Source organism: Cygnus atratus, chromosome 2 (genome assembly GCF_013377495.2).
Source record: "Cygnus atratus isolate AKBS03 ecotype Queensland, Australia chromosome 2, CAtr_DNAZoo_HiC_assembly, whole genome shotgun sequence".
NCBI lineage: Eukaryota > Metazoa > Chordata > Aves > Anseriformes > Anatidae > Cygnus > Cygnus atratus.
In genome coordinates, this window is record NC_066363.1 from 108705531 (window position 1) to 108727212 (window position 21682).

The following is a 21682-nucleotide window of genomic DNA, read 5'->3' on the forward strand; positions in this document are numbered from 1 at the left end:
ATCAGTGGCTTGAGAAGTATCTGGATGCAGTGAATGAACTAGCCAGCAAATCAAAAGGATCTCATCATTTCACTTTTACAAAATACAATCTTAGATAATAATATCTGTAGTTAGTTCTCGGTGTTGTTTGCCTTATACTGTCCCGCACAATGATGTAGTATAGAAAAAACATCTTAGAATTCACTTGTATGAATTTTAAATGTAACCAAATAAGATAGCACCGTATCTTGGATATTTTAGAGGCTTAAAATAGAACTCCAAATCTGAGCTGAACAGAGCTTTATTAACTGACGTCATTTTTCTGATAAACAAGATGCTGTGTTATTTGACTAGAAGCTATAAAGCATTTTGAATGAAATAACAGAATTTAGCATGATCAATATTTTAGTAGGATGCCATGCTGTCAAAAATAGGTCTTGGGAGATTTATGATACTAAAATTACAGAGTTTGTTTATTGAACTGGCATTTCATGATCACTGGAGCTATTAAAACTGAGAATTAAATAAAGAAGTTAATTTAAGAAAAGGAAATTGCCATAATTAAAAAGTACAAATCATGTACAGCTTACTACAGAGAAGATATAAACCAGTTTTATAAGAAAGTCAAGTATCATTTAGAAAAAGTAGTCCCTACTGAGTAGACCTACATTGGCTTTTTCTGGCATAAAAAAATGACAACTATTTATTGATCCTGTGTCATATTCTAATGAACAAAATGGCTCTCTGGTATGTTCAGTGCATCTAAATGTGAAATCAGGAGATAAATTGTACACTAATTTTTAAAATTCTTATTCAATATATATAACTGAATTCTTATAAAGAATTACTATAATTAGGTAGAGTTAGGAAAGATCCATGAGAAAAACAGGAATTCTGAAGCTGTATTTTTAGCAGCTATTAACATTCACCATGAGTTCATTCAAGACTGGTTTGGGCTTACTATGAAGAACTAGAGCAGTTTTACAATTTAGGACAGAATTTAGTTTCTGTGGTTTCAAATCTGGTCTACTGCTATCTCATGTTTAAAAAAATGCATAATTATGACCAAATTTCTTTACAACATTAGCTAATTATTAATCCAAAAATTATGTAAAGATCAAGAGTAAACACAATTCAAACAAACTGAACCAATACTAACTAATAATATAACTAAGATATCAGCACCTTGCTGCCCAGAGACTTCCATCTAGTTACTTTTGAAGGGTGAGACACACGATGAACATGATCTTTAATTAGTAATATTCTTAAGCCATCTTTGCAGCTCTCAGCACTATTGTACCATTGTAGGTTTCTTGGTACCTAGTGAAATATCATGCTTTGGAATGCACCTTGATGATGCTCCTGTAGAAAGGTTTCCCTACCTGCTTTTCTAGGTATAGACATTTTATACTCTTGTGAGCTCCCAGACTTTTTGGCTGCAGTCTTTCCACATTCATATTCTCAAATAAGCTTTTCTACTCTCAACGTTGATGGATTTTTCCTCCATTCTACTGTATTTTTAACTGTCCTGGTTAGAGATGTCAGCCTAGAAGTAGCTTTCACTGCACCTTACATTTTGTAATTACAGTACTTCTGCCTAGAAGAAAGTCATTAGAGTAGGGTTTTATAAATACTAAAATGGCCTGGAAATATTGTCAATAAAGCAATAATACTGCTGTATATCAAGCCTGACTTTTTGAGACCTTACTGCCCATTTGTTACAATGAGTAAGGAAAACATCCTGATGTTTTCAAGTTACTTCTTTGAGGTAGAGAATCTAGAAGGCATAGACATTCAAAGTGGTTGTTTTGAAAGAAAATGCCTCTGACAGTGTGGTGGCATTTTGTGATGGAATGGAGAACAGGATAAAAAGTGTTGCAAAAAAGAGATTGTACAAAAACCTTGTGCATGTATACCTACCCCTGTGGGAGAACAGTGTCATTCATCTAATTTGGTTTAAAAGATACGCCTAGCTTGAGGATGACCAACCTCTGATTCTGTTGTAATAAAACAAAAACTGTAGCTGAGCTTTGCTCACAAAATGAATTCCTCAACACTACATCCTTTGGGGAGTAGAGGGCTAACCCTGATCCTGACTTGATTTCACTATATACTTCATTCAGCTCAGTTTTTTCTTGTGACCATATTTTTAAGAAGAAATTCAGAATATTTTTGAAGTCTCAGCTCTGTACTTTATATTACACAAGCCTACAAATAAGAAAAAATAATTTGAGTGGCTAGGTTTTCGCACAGTTTATACTAAGATCATTGCACACCTTTTAATTTTATGACTTGATACTAACATATTTGAGAAGTGCTGCCTGATTTCTTCACCAACTTACAGGATTTGAAAAAAAAAAAAAAAAGAAAAAAAAAGATATTTTAATGTACATCAGCAATAAAAGTCAAAGCATAAAACAGACATAATGAGAACAATTGTAGTGTTTGTTACTTGATTTTGAAACCCATAACACTAAAAATGTTGTGTTTTTTTTAATATATTTTGCACTCATGGCATATATTTACAAAAACAGCATTTAACATCGAACTTTAATCCCAATATGACAGAAAAAATTTCAATTCTATTACGTTAGCAACACACAGTGATAAATACAGTACCCATAACATAGTTTAGCCCCGATGCAATCAAGATAAATAGCTAAATGTATAAACAATGCTTCTGAATTTTGGTGTTGGCAGTGGAGTTGGCCAAAGAAGAGAAAAGAGACATTTTCATAGCCTTAGGAAATTAATGTTGATTTAAGCAGAAGATAGAATGGCTCATCTTGAAATATGGTTGATTGGTTAGAAAAAGTAATTGGAAGATGGAAAAGGATGAGAAATTGCATAGGCTGCAGGATGCTATTTTGCAGAGATGAAGCGCAAGTGTCAGTGTCAAAAGGCATACCCACACGTCTAGCTTTTTCCCTTAAAAATGTTGAAACTGTAGATTTATGGAATTACATATTAATTTGGATTAAGTAGAACTGTTTGCTGGATTGCTATTACAATGAGTTGACATAGGGTTGCCTGTTGCATTGTTAAAAATGCATTTTGTAGCAGTTGGTACATTGATCTCTAGGGCCTGTTTCTTTCCTGTGAAGCATTGCAGCTTTGCACATTCCCTGCTTTTCAGTGAGAGTTTGATGTGTGAACTCACAGCAGATTTAGTTGGAAAAGGGAAATATAACCAGTAGATAAGCTTGGCGCTCTTTGTCAGCTCCTTGTGACACCCCAGGCAGGCTTAGTAGCCAATCACAAGGTGCAGGAATGCTTTCACCTCCAAAGGGAAAGCTAGTGTCAGCTTAAAGGCTTGTGACAGCAAGGAGAGAGCAGAGAGAGTTGGGAGCAGGTTCTTCTTTCCACACCAGCACGGGAATTTAACAGAGTCTTTTCATGACTGGCAGAGAAAACCTGATGTTGTATTTGCTCCTCAGTGACAGAGCAGCTTGGGCAGGATATATGAAAGAGTTTATTTTAAATAATGAAATAAAAACTTCAGAGAAATTATAAACATTAGCCAACAGCTTAGCCAACTGCTTCGTTCTTGAGACTGCTTTCATGTATTTCCAGATGAAACACAGCCTGTCTGTATGGAGCAAAATGATATAGTACATTGCTTTTGAGATGTAATATTTTTAGCATTGTTGCCTACTTTGGCCTGGCCAGTGAGAACCTTTCTTCTCCTACCAGTCTGTGCAAGAGTGGGATGGGCATGGAGATGAGGCTGAGTTTTGTTTCGTTCTCTGCAACCTGTTGTCAGAAGTTTGTTCCCTTACACATTAAGCTTCATTAGAAATAGTCATTCTTACTGCTAGGGGCTGTCCTCCTCATTATACAGCAGATGAGTTTGTTGGAAATGTGCTTCATGGTCTGTAGGGGGCTTACCCTTCCCCTCTATATGAGATTAACAAAACGCCCAGAGAGATTTTTTGTCCACGTATCTCAGACAACTGCCACTAGGGTTTGTTATGGGTAAGCGTAAATATATGCCTCCTTCAAAGAAGATGTAAAAATGCCAAATATCATCATGCTTTTCAGCCAGCATCTTGTGCAAGTAAAAGGATTTTTTGTCCATCTCCTGCATGGGACCAAAGAAGCTAACGGTGCTTTCAAGATAGGCCAAACCAGGACTCAGTTGTTGCAATAAAAGACAGTACTATTACTTTTCAGTTGTGTGATGAAGGATGCCTAGTAGTTTTAAGTGAAAAACATTATTTTTTTCCTCCTCCTCTTCATTATTATTTGGATGAAATCACATGCACTGCCTTTGGTACAAATTTATTTAAGAGGCTGCAGTTAATGAACTTAGAGGAGACATTTCTAGATAAGTCTAAGAAATTTCAAAAACTGAGGTCATATTGAGTTCATGCTCTAATACCTTTAGCCTGATTTTAAAATTCATGCTCTGTCATGTGGTATTAGACAATTAATTGGCTTCTTAATATAAAACTGAGAATACACTGAAAATCTTAACGGAATAGTAAGGGTGGAAAGATGACTTCAAATGTTTTTACTGTTGTACTGTCATTTCCAATGCTGCAAAACCTCCCATTAAGAATTAGTGCATCCCTTTTGAAATTCAGTTGTGGAATATGGCTACAACTGCAAAATATATTGCACAGATCAAGATCAGTTAAGATCAGATTTTAAAATCTTAATGAAATGGGGCCAATTTGCTGTTCCAAATTGCTTCCAGTCAATATTTGGTGGTTTTAATTTGGGAATGCCACAGGGATTCATCCTACTCTTGTATTATTTCTGACCTATCATAATGTTTGCTGGTGGGTGGCTGTCATTTGTTGACATAACACATTTGTTTTTTATGGATCTGCTGATGTTATGCAACTGCTTCTCAGTTACATTGTCAAAGGAGAAGTGATAAAAGACTTGTGAGAAATATTTATTACGATACTTTCTTTAACATAAAAATGTTTCTGTTGCTTTTCTTCTTCATTCTCTAATGATTTTCTAGAACCATGTTGCTTTTTGTGTCTTTGAATACAGGTGTATTTTCGCCTGTATCACTTTGTTCAAACACTAAAGTACTTGAGATCTGAAGTTAACATTTATTAACAGCCCATTTTTACAGTTAGTGCAGTATGTGCTTACATTTATAATGGGAGTGGCTGTAAAATCTCTAATGTTACAATCACAGAATCATAAAATATCCCAAGTCAGAAAGGAACCACAAGGATCACCGAGTTCAATTCCATATGTCTGAGAGCGTTGTCCAAACACTTCTTGAAGTCTGGCAGGCTCGGTGCCATGACCACTGCCCTGGGGAGCCTGTCCCTGTGCCCGACCACCCTCTCAGTGAAGAACAGACAGCTTCCTTCACCTTGCTAACACCCAGCCTGGCCCTCCCCTGTCCCAGCTCCATGCCATTCCCTCGGGTCCTGTCGCTGTCCCCAAAGAGCAGAGCTCAGCGGCTGCCCCTCCGCTCCCCTCATGAGGGAGCTGCAGGCCGCCGTGAGGCCTCCCCTCAGCCTGCTCTGCTCTGGGCTGAACAAACCAAGGGACCTCAGCCACTCCTCATACATCCTGCCCTCCAGACCCTTCGCTGTCTTTGTAGCCCTCCTTTGGACACTAACAGCTTTATGTCCTTCTTACATTGTGGCACCCAAAACTGCACACAGCACATGAGGTGAGGCCTCATCGGTGCAGAGCAGAGTGGGACAATCCCTTTCCTCAACCGGCTAGCAATGCTGTGCCTGATGCACCCCAGGGTACAGTTGGCCCTTTTGGCTGCCAGGGCACACTGCTGGCTCATATTCAGCTTGCTATCAACCAGAACCCCCAGATCCCGTTCCGTGGGGCTGTTCTCCAGCCCCTCATCCCTCAGGCTGTACATACAGCCAGGGTTGCCCCATCCCAGGTGCAGAATCTGGCATTTGCTCTTATTGAACTTCATCTGGTTGGTGATTGCCCAGCCCTCTAATTTGTGGGGATCTCCCTGCAAAGCCTTTCTACCCTTGATGGAGTCAAGTGTTTCCCAATTTAGTAACATACATAAACTCAGCATGCATTTGACTTCTATGTCCAGATCGTTTATAAAAACATTGAAGAGAACTTGCCCTAAAATTGAGCCCTGGGAAACCTGGGGCTCCGTGGGTAAGAAATTGTAAGAACAATTTATTTTGTAATGTTGACTTGTACATATAAAATCAAAAATTTGTGATAGAATGTTTATTGATGGAAATCAATTCATGAATGGTATTTGGCTGTGGGGCATTAAAGCAAGATCAGCTTTTCATAATCCAATAGACAGCTGTGGTAAAAATATCTGGTCACTCAGATACTTGAAAACTGTTCCTGGAGTCGTACACTGAATATGTAGTGCAGTGAATAAAGCTCAGAAAGGGCTTTCCCACACTGCTGAATTGCTGAGTCTAGAACTGTAAACATGGAGATAACATTCATTTCTGTGCATGTTCACGAATCTTACACATATCAGAAATGTGAAATGCAAATTAAGCAGAGCTGCAGTCAATACTTGAAACAGTTTTATCATGGATGCCTGTGTTCTGACTATAATATATATGTTGTTAAAATATATATGTCACTAAAATATATACGTCCATCAGTTATTGGGCATTCGCCTATTTGTACATGGATCAGATGCTTGAACCTATATAGCTGGTGATACATCTATTATCTATATATATAACTCCAGTGTGTATATACAGTGTGTGTGCCTTTCTAAAGGATAACTTAGACATTGATATACGACAGCATATAGTTTGCTGTCTTTCAGTAATGACTTCATATCTCTGTCCCAGAATCATCAATATACTGTTTTCATTTTTTTGTGCTTCAGTAATTTCAGGTGCAATACAGTGTTTGTCGCTGTGCTAGCTATCTCTAAAGTACATTAATGCACAATGAGAAGGCAAAGTGACTAGCACAGGAATGAATAATTACAATAATGACTAGTTGTTATTCTTGTTTATTCTGAGGAGTATTCTAATTAACTGTTTGGGAAATGGCTTACTTCCTACATAGCTGTCATATATATTAATTCCTGAGTTGGAAGGCAGTTGATTTAATACTGAGTGTTTCACTTCACCTAGAAATACTATTGGCTTCTATATTTACCTGTCATGTAACCCTAAGCCAACCTATGATTATTTTTGCTGCTGCCAAGCTGTGGCAGGTCCTAGAACAGCCTTAAAAGTGGAAGAAGAGGCATGTTGGACATCACTTATCCTGTGAATTAGGAATATTTCCATTCACCATTTCTTTGGTTTCTTCCAGGTCTTGTCCTCAACTTTAGTTCACAGACCAACACCAATGTCCTGCAAAAATCTATTGCAAAATAGGTCCTTTTAGGATAAGAGCAAATAATGTTAACTTCCCTGTCTGAAATAAGGATAAGGTTAATAAAGTGGATCAGCAGAGAAATGCAAAGGCATGTGTAGGTAGAAGTCCTACTTTGAAAAATGGAGAGGTACAGTAAAATGGCACAGTAGAAGGAGACACTGGCCACTGAACTACAAATGCACTGAAATCAGAGGTGTAGAGCAAGTATACTCTTGTCGCATGAGAAAGACTGTGGATGAGTCTCTTCACACTTAAGAGCTAAAAGATATGTCAGTGCAAATGCTTCAACTATGTTTAGCTGTGACTGATGAGTTGATAGTGAAAGATGTGGTAATAAAATCAACAATATGATAAAATACATTTTGTTTTCTTGCGGGTCTTTGCTAGTTTTTATTGCCCTCTACTGGGCCATTCCATTTTTCTATGGATTTGATGGCATGACTTTCCAAAATGCTGTCTTTTCTTCCTGTTAATTTTGGGGTCTGTGAAGAGTATGGTTTTAACTTTTGCATTAAAAAAGGAGGTTTTCATCTCTGCTTTCATCTGACATGAAACATTAACTTTTACAGGTCCTCAAAGCTTCTCAGATCTTTTTTAGTCCATGTGAACTAGAAACCTCCTTTTTGGTGATCTGAAAATAAGCAAAGTTTGTTAAATGAAGACACAAAGGTTTCATCCCATATTTCTTCTGCTTAAAATATTTATTTTTATATGAATTGGTTTTATTTGTTTGGTTTTTTGAAAGGATTTTTTGTGGAACTTTTAACAAGAAATAGGTGGCATGGAAGGCTGACTGACGAAGTACTGTTTCTGCTTTTACACCCTATGCTTCAAGAAAGATGGGGATCTATAGGGTAAAGTTCAGGAGATAAATTGAAATAATACAAGTCTAGAAAACTAATTACAGAAAGGAAAGGCTTCATTAACAATCGTTGCTCAGAAAAAAGTAAAGATAGAAAATTAAGAGGAGGTGCTATAACTTTTATTTTACCCAAAGGCCACTATAAAGAGGGAGGGAATTTATTTTTCTGTTCTGCAAAAGGTATGACAAAAGCTTTCAGGCTTCCTTTTTAGAAGGGATGATTTTAAAGTATATAGGTATATTCAGTCCCTGTTTTGGTAGGAGTATTGATAAAATGACCATCTGCAGTATAACCCAGCTCCTTTTTTCTATGACTTCCCTATGTTTGTGAGGTAGTAAAGGGCAAAGCAGAAACCAAATGACAGTTTCCAAGAAGCAGGTGTGAGAAAAGCAGGTAGTTCTGCAGAGAAGAGGTTTGTTTGAAAGATTTGTTTTTGCTAAGCAAGAAGGCTTTGTGAGGCCCTGTAAATTTCAGTTTTAAGAATTAATACTGTAAAATTATCCTAAAAAAATAAGAAACATGAAGAATATGGTTTATGGAACTATTTGGGATTCCTTATTCTTTGTGGAGATGTTTTGTTAGTAAGTTTTGCAACTCAGCAATATGCCAATAGTGAGTCTCTAGTTAGCTGGTAAGGAGATTCACATTTGACATATGCAGTTGAGATGTCAGTTTTCAGCAAAAGAAAATTTGTATTTACCATCTCATTTATACCTGGGAAAGTCTGTTAGAAAATATTAAAACACAAATAAAGGCACAGCAGGGTTTTCAAAAAGAGATTGTGTTGACTTTCTTCCCACAAAATTAGGAAGATTAGAAATCTCTGTGCTAATTATAGAAGATGCTCTACTAGATATAGCATTCTCCAGCCATTGGTTTTCTCCCCAGGAAAAAGAGGCAAGACCTACACTGTCCTAACAAAAATGATGTTGCTTTCAGTAAGAGTAATCATGTGCCGATTTAAATTAAATTTCTGTGCACACTCAGATATATTTCAGACAATGTTATTGTCTGCATTTATTTCCAGCAGTAGAGCTAAGTGTTATGTGTCTCCAAACACCGTGAATCAAGAAATTATAACATTTAGTGTAACTTGCTTTTCATGTCCATACGATTTTTATACAAACTTTTATTTGAACCTGTTTTTAAACAAATCTTTAAAAATACAAAAGTATGCTGCCCAATCAGTAAAAATGGGTAACTTACAGTCTTTCAAGTCTGCACAGATACTTTTAGATGCTTCCATCATGCTATGGTTATGGGGTTGAAACTCATGTTTTGGGCATCCTTTTGGTTAACCAAAGGCCAGGCCTTGACAGTCTGTATGGCTTCCTCGAGTGAATTTGAATGGCATATTGCTGTTTCACAAGAGCTGACTTTCTGGATCTCCTATAAAAAAGCAAAGAAGAACAAGGGCAGGTATCTGCATAATTTTGTACCCCTTCAGAAGACCCTAGAATCTAAGGACAACTGCAAAGTTTTTTTTTTCTATGCACCATTTTGCATCCTATAGACTCATCTCAAGCCTGTTTCAGATGCTTGAGAGGAAGCCAAAACAGGATATACAGCAGTAAATTATCATAGTAGGAAGTCTCCAATCCCCTGAACTCACTTGGTAGTTTTACTCCATAATTTATGTTGCAACACAATAATTCTGAATGCAAAATACAGCAAAGTAGGTGCTATCAAAAAAAAAAAAAAACTCAACCACTTCATCTGCTTACTGGTTACTTGCAGCAATTGCAGTGTTGTACATTCTGAATGCACAGAGCTGCATAGCATTTTAAATACCAGAAATGTTAAGAAAAAAATAAAGGCAGAGGTCTTTTCAGTATATTTGAGCAGGAGAAAGCATCAGTTTATTTACTACCAAAAAAATGGGGAAGTAAAATATATCTTCCAACTTCATTTTGCCCACTTAGAGTAGAAATATGTGTTATCATTGATAACTCCTAGGTATAACATATGATTCTTCCAGGCAGCTAAGTTTTAGATACAACACAAGACAGTCACAGTGGACCTATCATAGTTTATATGCATAATAAAGTCAGTAGTGTCAACTCCAGATGTTCAAAAACATCCATCAAGCTCCAGAAACCAATGATTTATGTCTCTTTTTATTCATCTGCTGGTTTCTGAGATTTTAGGACTCCCTTAGAACTTGTTTTCACACAGCTGAGGATTAGAAACTTACTTTATTTTTAATGCAGAGTGAGTTTCTCACATTCTTTGTCACATACCATAAAATATAACTGTACTGCTAATGTTAACTGGAGTTTTCCTGGGTGTGCAGAGATGATACTGCTTAAAGAAGCTAAATATGTCTAGTAAATGAAATGTGATACTGTAGTACAGTAAATTTAAAGTTTATCCAAAGATGTCTTGGAGCTAATGGCCAGATTCATGAAAGGGGATGACAAATGAAATATCAATATATGTCAGATGATATTTTTAAGAGAAGCTAAATTAACTACTTCCTCTTTATTGAGATTTTTTGTGAAGCTCTTCGGTAAAAATATCCTCTATAAAATTGATAGACTACATGTACTTCTAAACTAAATAATAATAATAATACTTTAATAATTTTTACAACTCCATCCTCTCAATTAAAACCAGGTCATGGTAGAAATCTAGACAAACCAATACATCCACCATATGACAGCCAGGAAACACTGAAACATGGAATTTGGGGGCGGGAGGATGGGTGTTAATTCACTACTAAAAGAGAAGAAAAAGCTGAGAAGTTAGAAATTGCTTAGACAACTTTCTTCAGGCCAGAACACAGCCACATACACAGTAGATACAATATTTTTATAGATACAGGAGTTCATATATAGTACTTTTCTGCAGGCAGAAATAGGGAATTTGATATGTCATCAAAAAATGACATGAATCGGTCATATCACAGCAAGAAAACAGTTATTGATGAAAGAAAAACTTGAAAAAATAGACAACTTAAAATCAGGATAAGGGTCTGACAAACAGAACTTTTGTCTCGTAATTACATGGAATAGTCATTTTTTTGCCGTTCCTCCAGTCTCTCTGAAGACTTTAGTCCAGTGTTATTATACCTGTACTTCTCTGGCATTATAAACAAAAAATAATTGCACTGTTGGGGAATTTTACAAACATTGAATCGAGTTTTCTTCTTATGTTTACTTTATATCAAAGTGATTCCTGTCAGTCCTTCAAGCTGCTGCTGACTTAAGTGCCTGCAAGTAAGAGAATAAGGCATTATTTCTGATGATGCTCTTAAGGCACACAAAGGAAGAAGGCAGCCTGGAGGATTCCACTCAGGAGCTGACATGGTTGATCACTTTGATGTGCACTAACTTTCTTTAAGCTACCCTCAGAAAATGACAACTCAAAGTTCAACTTAATACTCAATGCTTTCAGTTCCTTTTAACTAAACAACCCTGTTGTCTCTCACAGGATGTGTTCTTAGACACACTTGTTGTTGATTATAGAATCAGCATAATTCTGACATAAAATTCACTACTAATAAATTTAGTTCCATATAAAAAATGAAAACCATTTCAGTATCATAAAACTTAAAGTCACATCATATAATGAAATATGCTGATATAAAGTGCATACTTTAGATGTCTGAAGAAATTACAGATGTCCTGAGAATTGTAATGTTCCCATATTATAGTCGGAGGAAAATTTTAAAACTATTTATCTGTCATTATTCTAATACTATGAAAAGTCTACATCAGTATTTTCAGGCCTAGCTTTACACTTGAGCGTAGCAGTGAAGGTAGCTTTGCTGTACTCCATGTTTATTGCACTTCAAGTCTTCATTTTGCAATTAAAATCGAATGATGAAACCTCGCTTTATTTCTGGATAGTCAAGTTAGATTTCCTTTATATCCAATTGTTATCATCAATGGTTGAGTTTTGCAACACAAATAATGGCTCATTTTGTCAATGCAAACATTATTTATTTTTTTTCTGGTGGGGGACAAGCTTGTATTTATGGGAAAGATTTTGTATTTTCTTTAAGTGTTTATTTAAGTGTTTAAGTGTTTAAGAAGATTAGAAAAATATCTTCACTGAAATTGTAGTCTGATTTACTTTTAAAGCTGCATAAATGTATTTTGAGTCTCCCTTAAGAAAAGTATTTCACAGTTGCAGAAGGTGAAGTCAAAGCACTTTTCTTTGGGACAGGAAAAAAAAAAAAAAAAAAAAAAGAATGTGTGCCACTGTGCCACTGACCATGGCTTGAATCTTCAGATTGCCCTCAGTTAATATTTTCAGTTGCTCACGTTTATTTCATATACAGCCTTAAGATAAACACTACTGCCAGATCATGTTATTTTTTCTGAACAGAACAACTGTGGAAGAGAGACAGACAGTCTCTGTTGTTATCTTGCCATGTAAAGAGATATATTTGATAAGAAGCCCAGAAACCATAAATTTCTGTTCCAGCTCTCTTGCTAATTGCTGTTAATATTTCTATTTCCTTCACATTACACATGGTTCATATTTTTACCTTTGACAGTATCTTACAGTGGTTCATTTTCACAAATAAAATATTGGAGAGCTTCTTCAAGCTCACTTTAAGTAGAACTGGGAACAGACTTCAGATTTCTATTGCATTGGCATCGAGTCTCAGCTGCTTTGCCAGTCTTTCAACAGGATTATGGAAAACAATTTTTATATTGCAAAACATTTGCACTTAGAAGTGAATTTGGATGGTGTGATAACGTTCATTTTTATGTTTTCAGCTAAGAAAAACTATTCCTCTGAATACAGTTTCATATTCATCTAAATGTGTACACTCAGAGACTTATAGGTTATTTTGCCTATTTCTGATAAACAGGAAATCTGCTGATGTAAGCTACAAAAATGTTAGGATCTGAGTTAATAAGCTTGTCTTTCAGACAGTGGGTCTCACTCTTAAGGATGTAACCTAAGTATTTTAAGGACATGGGGTGTCTCAAGATACTCTAGCCATCCATAAAGCCATTCCCTTACACATCCAGTTTGAATCTTACACAGATTAACAGGCTTAAAGTGCCATATTCATCTAAGAGAGATTTGACATCTCTTTGTGATGAGTTTTTGGTGAATATGAGTTCCAGTTCACTGTTCAAGGAACTTTCTTAGCCCTTCAGTGCAGCAGCATCCCTTAGTATTTGCTAGGTGCACAGCCCACCATAGCGGGATCCTGCCTTTGTAGTAAGAGATCATAAAGTAGGGGACATATTACACTGACTGCACATTTGTAAGGAGGGGCAGAGTGGTTGCTATTACATTTACATCTGAAATGAGATGAAGAATTAGAAGAGAAAACTGATTAGGCCTTCTTTAAAGCCCTTGTAATTTTTCCCCAGATTTTTGGGTCTAGTTACACTTTAATAACTCTGTCTTGGCTATTCTTTTTTGAAAAAAAAAAAAATACACCCAAATGTAATCAAATTCAAAGTTGATGCCATTGATAACGCATTCATTTGTTACACCACTATTTCCCAGACTTAGCTTAATCTGGTATTTGTCTTACATTTTGTTTTACAGTAGGCCATAATCTGTCTTTCAAATTACCGCTAGCAGTTAACTGATGTGAGTAGCTCAGAGGCCAACTGCTTTCTATTTCTCAAGCAATCACAATAGACAAGCATTGTTTTTGCATACAAGGTAACTAAAGTTAGGTAGGCTTAATTCAAGCCATAGAGCCCAACAGTCCTTACTAGAACTGGTCCCAAGGAGGCAATTTTCACATATTCAGACAAAACAAATATAAGAAGGAGAGGCTGAGCTTTAATGTCCTGCAGCCCAGGCCATTGCTCACTACAAAACAATTTTCCTTTTACAATGGCCCTTCACCACTGCAGACAAGAAGCTGCAAAATAAGAAAGAAGTAAAACTGGCAGCATACGAGGAAGCAAACTAGCAAGATGATTAGGAGACTGCAACGTGGTGAGGCTGAGAGCTGACTATGCTCAGTGCTGCTCAGAAGAGAGTGGGAAGATCTTGATGCCTTCAACTATTCCAGTTGACAAACAAATTCTAGTTTGGACCAGATGACTTTCTGAGGTCCCCACCAGCCTCGGTTATTTGGTGACTGTCCTCTGAGGCTGCCTAGCTTGTCACAGCACAACACCACAGCAGCCAAAAGGAGCTGCTGTTGTACCATGCATCCCTGCTTTTGCCCACCCTGGCTCACTGCCTTATGCTGGGCTCTCAGGATATTTTGATAAGTGTGGATGGGAAGAGCACATGCCACTTGAGCCACAGCATCCTTCTGCTGCTCCTATGCTATTGTTAGTGCTCCTTATGCAAAAGAGAAGTAACTGTGGAGAATCAATGCCTTTAAATTTATCATTGGGATGTTGATCTTTCTGTTTGAAAGTACTTTGACAATTTCTTTTAAAGCACCTGATAGCTCAGTCTGGAAGCCAGAAGGTGTTTAGACGCTTTTAAAATACATATATTAATTTAAAAAAAAAAAAAGTAAAACCCTATAGGCCTTGGTGTTAATTTGTATGAGGCTATTACAGACATGTTATGTACTGAATTAAGTATATATTAACCAGAGGTATTCAAAATGTTTGTGAGCAATGCTTCATTGTGATCAAGTGTGACATGGCTATTTACTTGTATCAGTACAGATAAAGGCTTAAAAATTGGGGAAAAGTAAATATGTTTCCAGTTTCAGGAATGGATATCTGTGTTAATTCATTGCACTGAGAAGCAGGATTCTGCTTTCTGGGTTGCTGTGGATTGAGTACAAACAGCTGTAGAATTTGGCAAAATGCAAATTTTAAAATGTAAGGATAGAAAAAGTTTCTTACATAAACAGCTGTGTGACGTTCTGATTTTGTCTGTTATTGTCCCCACGTATTCCAGCCTTCAGTGTGTTTTCTTTGTGTTTGCTGGAGAAAATAGAGATAAGGGTGGGACAGCCAACATGAAAGCCTCAATTTTTCCTTCTTTCAATATTTAGAATAGAGAATAAAAAGGTTGCATTTCAAAGGCTAGGTGATTTTTGTTTAATGTTATTCAGCCACAGCAAAGAATTACGTCAATAGTATGTGTTCCAAGATGCTTTATTGCATTTAGCGTGAATAGGCTGCAGGAAATACATAAAAACATTAAGGCAAACAACCCTTCTTTCTCCCTGAGCACACCTGTCAGCAGAAGAACGGTTTAAGGACTCTGGATTTATGGACCCAGAAATGCAGGGCCCATGTGCTTGATACATCAGAGGGTACCTCTGCTTCCTAAAGCAGCATAGCCTTTGATTTCCGCTCCAAATATCTTGCAGTGTCAAGCCGGCAGATTTGGATTTGAACACCATTGCAAATTTTTAGTTTGATCCAAACAGAGTGCTAAAGCTGACAAGGACAGATATACATACATACAGACACATACATACATACAAAAGTGCATGACTGCACTTTTCAGTGTTTTACCACTATGACAAGAGTGAATTTCATTCTTGCTAGTCCTACACTTGTATTCAGTGATATTTTTAATGTTGTAAAGTGTTATGTAGGTTCCTCATGATCAGAGAATAAGCAGCAGAGAATGGTAGACAGCAGAGAATGACAGCAGAGAATGGTAGACTCTGTAGCAGAAATTAAACTTTTCCAGGTGCCATGAAACCTACTGCAGAAGGACTGAGAATTAGTGTAATAATTGTGTCCCAGGTGGTATAGAGCACAATATGTTTAAGGGAATTTAGAAGAGATGCATGTGCAGAAGTAGTCAGTACCTAGGGATATTGTCAGTTTATGCCTCATTTACTTGATATTCTTCTTTCATAGATTTATTTAATTGGTTTCATAGGTAAGAGTAAACATGAAAAATGTAACGTGTGGCCCAGCACACCATCCTTTCTTTGAAAGCATATAATTATAAAGAGATATTTGCTTTTTTATATATTCATTTTCAACAGACTTCATTTTCCAGATTTTACTTTATATTAATTATAATTTCCTTGTGAAATAATAAGAAGTGGAGGTGATTGTACAGGTCTGCAAAGGAAAATCAGGAAAGTTTAAATTGAATCATTAACTTTGCATTATGTTTACAGCTCTTTATATGAAAGGAGAATTTTCTAATGGTGACCTGATTCTGGCAGCATGCCAGGTTTACATTGCTTTTTACAAGTGGAGCTCAAAATCATACAAAACCAAGACTAAAAGATACCAATCCCTTATCTTTCCCACTTTAAAATACTGGAGACTGTTTTCTGTCTCATGCATGAACCAACACAGGTTGTATTCAGCTACCTAAACCTGAGCATCTAACACCATTTCAGATGCTGCAAGTTATCGTGCCTGGCTGGAAGCCATTGCTGCAATAGGGCACAGCTCAGCTCTCACTCCTAATTTGTGTCTGCCAACCCCATGCAAATTTCTCAGAAACTGCAGGTGCTTGGGGTGTCCAAAATGGTACAAGCTGCCTATGTTTACGTACGTGAATCCTGCTTGTTACTGTACCACTTGGGGGGCCTTGTTGTTAATGTACCAAACTGGGTTTTCACTGCAGGCTTTCTGTTTGACAGCAGGCAAATTTCTTCACTTATTTTTGTGGTCTTGCTCTATTTCCTTAGCAGGACATGGTATTTCATTGTTTCTTCTGTTCATCTGTCTTGGCTAGATCATCTAGAAGATTCCTATGGGAAGATCTCAAGCTAGCATATACCACAACTTAGCCAGGTTTTCAAGCAAAAGCCTCTTGCTCTGAAGCAATACAAACACTAGTAAATGAGTGAAAAACTGATAATTTGGGAAAGGAGTTCTTTGCTTTGATTTTTGTAGATGAAAGTCTTGAGATTTAAACTGTCATAAACCATAAATGCCAATACACTGTACGTAGGAGTTGTACATGTTAATTAATAATAATGTTGTTAGTGCATCAATTACTTTTGTATGGAAAGTGGTTTTGTATTGCTGAGTACAAGACAAGAAGCTTTGTACTTGATTAATACAGTATGAATTTCTAGTAAAGGCAAGTTTTAATTAAATAAAGGGAATTTTCAGTGATCTTAGTGATTCTGGGCATTTTGACCCATACTACCGTCACTGAAAGCACTTTTATATATGTGTATGACACTGTTTGTGTCAGCTCAACAGTGATACTCCCATTTTGGAAGAGGATAAAAAGGGACATATATTTTTATCATCCTTGCAAAGTTGTCAAGACAGTTTGCCAGTCTATGTGCAAAATCCTTTTGCCCGCATTCTACTATGATGACTGAAGAGAACGTTGTTTTCTGTCAATGTCTCAGCCCACTTCTTTGTAACGTTAGCCTTAAAAAATTTTCACTTGACTTACAGGTGTTTTGAGGCAATACAGACAGAAGTAAACTATGCTAAGGTCCTCAGATGAAAATGTTATATTTATTCTCTTAATTAATGTCACGTGTTCTAACTAGGAAGATCTTGGATATGAGCTGTGACCTTGAGGTTAAAAAAAATGTTAATTATCAGTCTTTGAAAAATGCTAATTGACCCAGTGAACCATTAAATTGTTTAGATTACATTTGATAGTATTTCATTAATATAAAATATAAACTCACACTTTGTTAATGTATGAAATGCCATTTAAATTGAGAAGTCACTCCTAAACAACAACTCAGATTTTAAAAGTTTTTTCTCACTAAAGTAGACATTCTCATAACTTTATTTATTAAGATAGTTTATTATCAGCAGAATAAATACCAAAATATATAAATATTATATTTCCTTAATTACAAACTGTGTATCTGCAAATAAGCTTTTGCTTATTTACTGAGTAGTGGTCAGTGTTGAATTATTGTCAAGAACTGACTGATTGGCTAAAACAATTAGTATTGGAGCTTCTCCCCATGGCAAGGAAACACAACCATAGTATTGTCCTCTGAAGATTTCTTTGTAAGACCTGGTGTTGGGGATGTCTCAGGTGGTATCTGAGTGAAAAGAAAGGAGATCTGACTGAGACAAGAGAATCCTTATGGGGCCATGCAGCGTGGGACAGCCTAGAGGTCCTGCAGTTAAGCTTATGCTCAGCACAGACTGAAGAATATTTATGGCCTTAGGACAGACCTTGATTGGAATTCAGCCCACAGGAAGATGGATTAAAAACAACCTTATTTTCATCTTTAAATGGAGTACACAGTCAATTCCTGTAGCACATGGGGCAGTACGGAACCCTTCTGTCCTTTTAAGTCTACACATAGCAGGAAGAAACTGCTGGAAGTGTTTGTCCTTACAATTAACAACATGCTATAGCTTCCCAAAGGAGCCTGCGTTCTTCTCAGGCTTTCTTGTAACAAGCCCTGGATGTTCGGCTTTCACTTGTTTGCTCCTGTCTCATTTTGTAAGGTCACTAGGGCGGGTGCAGCACTGTGCCTTGCAGCACCACCACCATCCCTAGAAAAAATGTCAAAACATCAATTGTAGGTCCTTTAACTAGTAAGGGTATCATTTACTAAGTAAGAAGTATTCAGAAATAGGTAAGCAATGTATTTCCCTAACACTGAATACTGCTATATTAATTCAAAATTGCTGGATAAAGAGGTTCATTGTTTGGACTGCAACAGGTTGCTATGAAACTTTCCTGTTGGGAGCTGTGAGAAGGAAGCTTTCCCCTTAAATGTGCCAGTGTTAGCCACATCATTTTTGTTAGCCCTTCACACTGCAGCAGGGAGTCACCACGCAACCAGCTCCTGCTCAAGTAGCCCAGCTCATGCAAGACTAATTCTTTCTTTCTGAACACCTTCCTCCTGGTACACTTTCTTCACCCCACACCACCACCCCCCCCCAAAAAAGAGGTCCCTGAACAAGGGGTAGGCTTCCTAGCTGCTTCATGGAAGAGACAAATCCAGCTGCTGTTTTTTTCAATAGTCACTGTGGTCCCAGAGGAGTTAGGACATGGGGCCTTGGTTCCCAGCTGAGTGCCAGGCTCCTTATGTCTGAAACTTCATGGTGGAGACCAGGGAAGGAAGGTGTGGATGAAGACCCTTCAGCTGAGCAGGACCTGCTGCAGCAACCCTCAGGCAGGCGTGCTGTGTCTGCAGTCTGAACACTGTGAATAGGGCTGCCATGCCATGACCAAGAGAGAAGCAAGCATCTGCCTCCTCCAGCTTTCCACAAAGCTGACAGACAAACTTAACTAGGCCTTTGACAATTAATGGGTGAAAGCATCAAATCCTTAGACATAGCCATTAGCATCTTTTATAGTGTCAAGTAAGTCAGCAATATGATGGCAATGTGACAAGCTGTGAAAATACTTTTAGCTCACAGTGCAGTAGGATGGTATGTGGGAACACTGGAATGCAGGTTAATGCGTGAATGGTAGACCCTACTGTTAGACAGATTATTTCATCCTGGGTGGTATTGTATAAGTACCCTTGGAAAATGATCAGTTCCTGGGCTGTCCAGATTATCATAAACTGTCAATATCCCAATAATACACTACCCACAGATGCAGTTTTTGTTTTTCTGGGACAGATGTATTTGCATTTTTAATTCACAGGAATCTCATTACTCTTATTCTGAAGACTGAAAAATGCTAAAACAAGATAAACAAGGAAGGCCTTTTGCAGTAAATGTTATTTTTACATTTCAAAATGGATTTAATTGAATGGATGAAATTCTGTTCCAGAAGCCCAGCTATGCAGCTGAAGGAAAATGGAATGATCCTACATTTGATCATCTTTTTTTTTTTTTCCAGCTAAAACTTGTCAGAAGAGTAATTTTGTTATGACAGTAGCTTTTTTAAATTAAATGTCTGCAGTCTTCTCTATCTGCTTAGGCAAGAACAGCATATTAGAAAGTTGCAAATGAAATGAGATAAGGCATCATTCAACAGCAGGAGGCAAGCTTGGCAGTAACATATGAATGGGGTACTGATATTGTACCAGCATTGTGAGTGGGAGCGGGAAAATTGGGGTATTTGGAAGGCCACTACATCCTGCTATGAGGGGAGTTGCAAGCACCAGGTTAACATAAAAAGACCTGAAGAAAGTGAAGAGGCATTTTGCAGAGCTGTTGATTAGTAGAAGCATACACTCTTCAGATGTCATTACCTATGGTGTTACAAATCATGAACTAAATAGTCTGGGCCTTTCCACCAAACTGAGGGCTTTTCCTAAGCTTCTAAATAAATGTTGTGGCTTTTCAAGGACTGTTCCATTTTTAAGTCAATAGAATAACTAACTAGCTTGATATCTAATAAGACAGCAGCATGGAACTTCTTAGAAAGCTGATAAAGCTATTATTTCTGATAGTCACTGACAATAGAAATATGCTGTTTTCCAGCAGCCATTGGTCTTTCCTTTTTTTAGTCCTCTTTTGCTGAGATGTACAATGCAACTCTGCATTCTTGTTATATGTAGCAAGAATATTAAATAGAATTGAAGACATAGCAGTGCTTACAGCTGTATAGTAGCTTATAAATTACAGTATGTCATTCTTAAGTTTTGAACTTCATTCTATCTTCAAAATGTTAAATTTTGAAATATTTTGTTGGCTTTTTCAAAGATAACATTTCATTAATGTAAAATAGTGCACAGTGTCATTGATGTCTAAAGAAAATATTTGTCTAAAGAAACCAATACAAGGGTTTCACCACTCATGTTCCTTGATGTCCTTCATCATTTTCATAAAAAGATGCATTTCAAAATTCAGGTCTGTCAGCTCTCCTAGGTATCTAATTAATTCAAACTGGACTATTTCCTTCTTGCTCTTCAGTATTTTCTTTAAATATGTACATTCAGTGTTATCTGTACAAGCCAATTTGATTAGACCTTCCATTCATTTTCTTTTGAATTATACAGGTCAGAAACAAACAAGCAATCAAAACCACAGAAATAGTTTTAAATTAATTTTCTTTTAACCTCTGTAGTCCAGGCTGTTGGGGTGGTGGTGTGGTGTTTTTTTTTTTTGGTTTGGTTTGGTTTGGTTTGGTTAGGTTAGGTTAGGTTTGATTTGGTTTGTTTTTTTTTTCCAAACTAGATCTGAAATACATTGAAGGCAGCTCTCAGCATAGAGAGAAAGGAGAGTTACTTTAAATTTTGTGCATTATAATCCAGGATTTCAGTTAAGATCAAGCTACAGGAGGAGGAAATCAGGTTATTGCCTAAGAGCTATTATTGGCCTGTGCATTTATTTTTCTTCCAACAGTAACATAATATATAGTCAGTCTAGGCTGATCATAGGTACAAGAGTCTTCGATGTTGAAGTGTAACAGATACTATGCATTTTGGAATAAGATTTCCTTCAAAGCTTGCACTACACAGTCAAGGATGTGCACATCAGTTGTGAGCCAAGGTTCACAGTAAGTTTTAATTAAACATTTTGCATCTTTGTAGCTCAGAATAGGCCTAATTTTGGTTAAAACAACAAAAAAAAATCTATTGACATTTGCTAAATTATTTTTTGTTTGACCAATGTACCTTATCACTGCATCTTTACAGACATAATTATGAGGTTGGTGTTGCCTAGGTTTCAGCGATTTTCTTCCTTGAAGTAAAGCAAATAAGATGTTTACATATTTTCTAAACAACATATTACATATTTTCT